Source organism: Berghia stephanieae, chromosome 3 (genome assembly GCF_034508935.2).
Source record: "Berghia stephanieae isolate SIO BIC M18660-M18661 chromosome 3, UCSD_Bste_1.3, whole genome shotgun sequence".
Taxonomy (NCBI): Eukaryota; Metazoa; Mollusca; class Gastropoda; order Nudibranchia; family Aeolidiidae; genus Berghia; species Berghia stephanieae.
Genome location: NC_088362.1, coordinates 38,595,726 through 38,600,725, shown reverse-complemented (window position 1 = coordinate 38,600,725; position 5,000 = coordinate 38,595,726).

Sequence of the window (5,000 nt, the reverse complement as noted above, 5' to 3'; positions counted from 1 at the left end):
CCATTCTTCAATTTCCTTACTTTGCTCGTGACGTCTCCCAGCGCGACGTGGAATTGCCTTTCCCCTAAGATCGAAGAGAACAACTTCAAGGTCTTTTTGCACCTTATGATTTTTGCAAGTTTGAGCATTAACCCATCGCACCAGACCGTATCGTACGCCGCTGATAGGTCTATAAACACAGCACCTGTTTGCTGTTTTCTCTCGAACCCGTGCTCAATATGCTCTGTAAGGGCAATGACCTGCTCCGTGGTGCACCTCCCTTCCCTGAAGCCTGCCTGCTCAGGTGGCAGGGCAGCGTCTAGGACCGGCCCCCATCGGTTTAATAGAACACGCTCCAACAATTTGTAAAGACAGCTCAGCAGCGATATGGGTCTGTAACTGTCTGCCTCCTTCGCCGGCTTCCCTGGCTTCAGGATGGCAACTATCTTCGCATGCTTCCACACTTGTGGAAGCTTTCCTTTTGCAAGGATGTCAGACATTGCCTCTGCTAGCCAGGCCCGTGCCCTGGGGCCCAGATGCGTCACCATATCGGGATATACACCATCTATCCCTGCTGCTTTGCCGTTCTTCACTTCGCTAATGGCTGCACCCACTTCTCGGGGACTGAACGGGGCCGTCCAGTCCGACTCCTCCGCAGGTAGCGAGTCCAAAATCGTACGGTACGCCTTGCGGACACCGCGCTCAAAAGCCTGATTAGGGACCCGCTTACTACGGTTCTTAATGTTGTTGGCAATTGTGTCTGCCTCGCATTCCGGTGCAGCCTTCGCGAAATTCCGATCTGGGTCCAATTTCTTTATCAAACGCCAAGCGTGGCGGCTGGAGTGTGTAAAGTCGAGACTTTCCACGGTCTCCTGCCACCGTTGCTTCCTTCCCTCTGCCAGAGACTGAAGTAGTCTATCGGCTGCGTCCTGGGACTGGGTCTGCTGGTACTCTCGGTACAGCTCTTCCGACTCTGCTGTCCAGCAAGGGGTGTAGAATTTCCGTTTGCCCCGTGGAATAGAGCGTTGAGCGCTCTTAACCAGTAGCCTACTGAATCTGGTTATATTCTTGGACTTGGGAGGAATGGCAGGGCAGACCTGCTCGATATAGGAACTGAATTCCTCCCAGTCAGCCTTCCTGAAATTCCATCTGCAAAGTGGGAGAGACTGCACCCCAGCTGTGACAAGAACCGGCCTGTGCTGGTTATGCGGAAAGTCCCCGAGGACTGTCCGCTTCACCTGCAGCGGTTCACCGTTCGCGCCTTTCGTTACGAGGGTGAGGTCTGGAGTATACTTCTTCTTATGGCGGGTACCCCGGAAGGTACCCTTGGCTGTAGGATCGTACACTAGGTGTAGATCATTACAGTCCATCCATGAGCGGAGTTGTCTTCCTGCCTCGTTGCAGTCTCGGTAGCCCCAATTCGTGATGGTGGCTATTAAAGTCTCCCAGACAGATGGAAGGATGGCTGACCACCGGTACCGGTGGTGAAGTCCAAGTCGCTCTAGGTGGTTTGAATAGAAAATATTTGTAAATATTATGCAAACACAGTCCACCTACTTCCACGGAAATTCGGTTCACCCCATTGCTGTCCGTTACGCTCTCAGTGACCCTTACCTTCGATGGTTCTTTAGCGTAAACGCTAACCCCTCCTTTGAGCCTCGAAGTGTCCTCGCGTTGGACCACCGTATAGCCTGGGATCTGGAATCGGGAAGATTGCGCGCCTGAATAAAGGTGGGTCTCCTGTAATAGAAGGATATCTACGCAGTGAACGGCCAATAGCTTTGATAAAAGCTCATTTTTTGCCATACTCTGGCTCTCGACGTTCAGGGACAATATGTGCGTCAGTTCGCCATCCCCGCCGTCGCATTTTCTGATCGGCAGGCCGCGAATCGATTGATGCATGGGACGTTTGCTTTTTTCTCGGACGTGCCGACGACCCTGGCGACACGAACGCGGTATTATTTGGCTAGGCGGCAGACCGCTTCGCCATTGACGGGACTGATTGGGACTCGACATAAGGATAATAGTGTGGCGCCCGGGATAGGGCTGCTATATAATGCAATAAAGTTACAGTACAGTTGCATATAATGAGATTCCCACATCAAATTTACATTTTAGATTATTATTTGGGTGCCAAACACTATTTAATATTATCAACACATCCACAGAAACGTACACACAAATTCATAAAGCTCCAGCGCATATCTCTCTCTCTCTCTCAATAAAGATGTATTATCATTAAATGGATGAAATGGAGGTTGCATATTTCTGTGCCTTACTACGTAGAAAAAAAGACAAATGGAAAGAGGAAATAATATTGAGTGCATCCTTTAATGACCCAAAGATTGCTCAAGGGTCAAATCCATAGACTATGGTGATCTCCGATCTTATCGAATTAAAATAGAGCAATAGAAATTTATAAAAGGTGCGTAATTAATTATGTCAAAATAGGGGAGGCGGGGAGGAACTGTGTAATGCAGTATAGAAAGTGAAATAAAATAAAGTGTGGACTATTGTTGGAAAATAAATACAATGGAATTGGAAATAAAATACAAAATATAAGGGTTGTAGGTATTAATATATTAGTGGCATTAGCAGCAGCAGAAGCAACAGTAGTAGTAGTAGTAGTAGTAGTAGTAGTAGTAGTAGTAGTAGTAGTAGTAGTAGTAGTAGTAGTAGTAGTAGTAGTAGTAGTAGTAGTAGTAGTAGTAGTGGTAGTAGTAGTAGTAGTAATAGTAGTAGTAGTAGTAGTAGTAGTAGTAGTAGGGATGCAGAAAATAAAGGCAGGCATTGCAACTTTGACACGGCGCCGCCAAGTCTGGGACTTTTTTTTGTCCTAGTGCGGAAGGCTGCTATATTTTTCTACTATCACAAACGATATGAACACGGGACTGGGACAGTCCTCTCCCGTTGATTTTGTAGCATTTCACAACGGCTTGGGACACAACGGGACTGTTTTGTCCCGTCCCAATAGATAGAATGCGCTTGGCCAAGGAGTTCACAACATTGCCATCCGGAAGTATAACGGACCAACACACAAACTCTGTATAGATAGAATGCGCTTGGCCAAGGAGTTCACAACATTGCCATCCGGAAGTATTACGGACCAACACACAAACTCTGTGTAACCATGAACTTTTATAGTCGGGTTAATACAGTTTAGTGAGAATAACTCACAAACGCGGATGGCAAAAACAATAACAAAGGCCTGAGTGACGTCATCTGCATACTATCTATAACCATGAACTTTTATAGTCTGGTTAATACAGTTTAGTGAGAACAACTCACAAACGCGGATGGCAAAAACCATAACAAAGGCCTGAGTGACGTCATCTGCATACTATCTATAGGTGTGGTAGGTTTCTTTAAATTATATATGTTAAGCCCCCCATAGACGCTGACATCTCATCGCGGGGCGGATCACCCGTGATCCGATCCTGCGTTAATCGCAGATGATTTTTGCCCACACACGGGGAGATATTTTTTGAGGCGATCGGCGGTCGGGGGCGTGGCATTATAAAAAAGTGGACAATTTTTTTCGGATTTTCGCTGTTTTCACGTCGGATTCGTGATCAGCGTCAAATTTACAATAGGTTTGATACTACTCCAAAAATTGGTGAAATTAGAAATAAATTTTAATTAATAGTGAGGCTATGTGGCCGACAGAACCGATCCCAGTTACTGTCTGTTATTCTATCTTTCGTCTTGCGCACAATAGTGATTACTTCTCACTAAATTATATCAATAAGACTGTCAAAGGAACAAAATTGACATCATTCCACTCTTTGTTATTTTATTAAGGCAGTCATTTTGGTAATTAGTTCTCACTAAATTATATCAATCAGATTTTTAACGTTCAAGGTTACTCGTAGTTTTGTGTGACGTTACGTTATTTCCGACTGGTGGATGTTGTGAGCATTTTACCTAAACTCATAGCATCACTAACCGTCCAAGATATTCGCATCATATGTAGCAATAGCTATAATAATCTAACATGTCGAGAGAGAGAGAGAGAGAGAGAGAGAGAGAGAGAGAGAAAGAGAGGGAGAGAGAGAGAGAGAGAGAGAGAGAGGAAGAGAGAGGGAGAGAGAGAGAGAGAGAGAGAGAGAGAGAGAGAAATTTACTTGCACTATATATGCCGCTATATTCAATAAAGGTGCTCAAATCACTTTATAAGGGTCCTTGGCCAACATAAAAAAACATGTTAGGCGAGACATGACTGTTAAGCGATATTGCAATTGTTTCCCGACAGAGACGACGCTGTAAACAGCGAGGTACTCATTTTAACAGTGAACAAGGTGAGAGAATGCGAGTAAAGAGCCTTTTCCAAGGACTCAAATATGCGCCACTCAGAGCGGGACTCGAATCCAGTACCGTCCGATCCAAATGCGAGTGTCATTTCACAAGACCACATGCATAGCCGCACAAAAAAGTGATGAGAGAATAGATTCATATGTATTGAAGGAGGAGAGAGCGGATGGAGTGAGTAAAGTTCTTGGATATTTATAGAAGGAACCAAATTGACGCCACCCATCTCATTGTTATTATTTTTAGACACCCACTTTTATGATTAGTTCTCATTAAAATATATCAGACTATAACGTTCAAGGTTCCATGTAGATTTTTGGGCTGGAGTGATATTTCTGGCTGGCGGACTTTGTGAGTATTTTAAATTAACACAGAGCATCAATAGAAGGAATTGATTTGACGTTAGTCAACCCGTTGTTATTGCTTTTAGACAGCTATTTTTATAATTAACTTATCACTAAGTTATATCAATCAGACTATGAACGTTCGAGTTTGCAGTTTTGTGTGTTAATATGTTATACCCCGGTGGGGTGTGAGTATTTTTCCAATACCCATAACATCAATACATTTGCAATCCGAATTAACACGGAAATATTTCCATTTTGTGGACAATAAAGATTTGTTATTTATCGTCATAATTATTATTATTATTATTATTATTATTATTATTATTATTATTATTATTATTATTTATTATTATTATTATTATTATT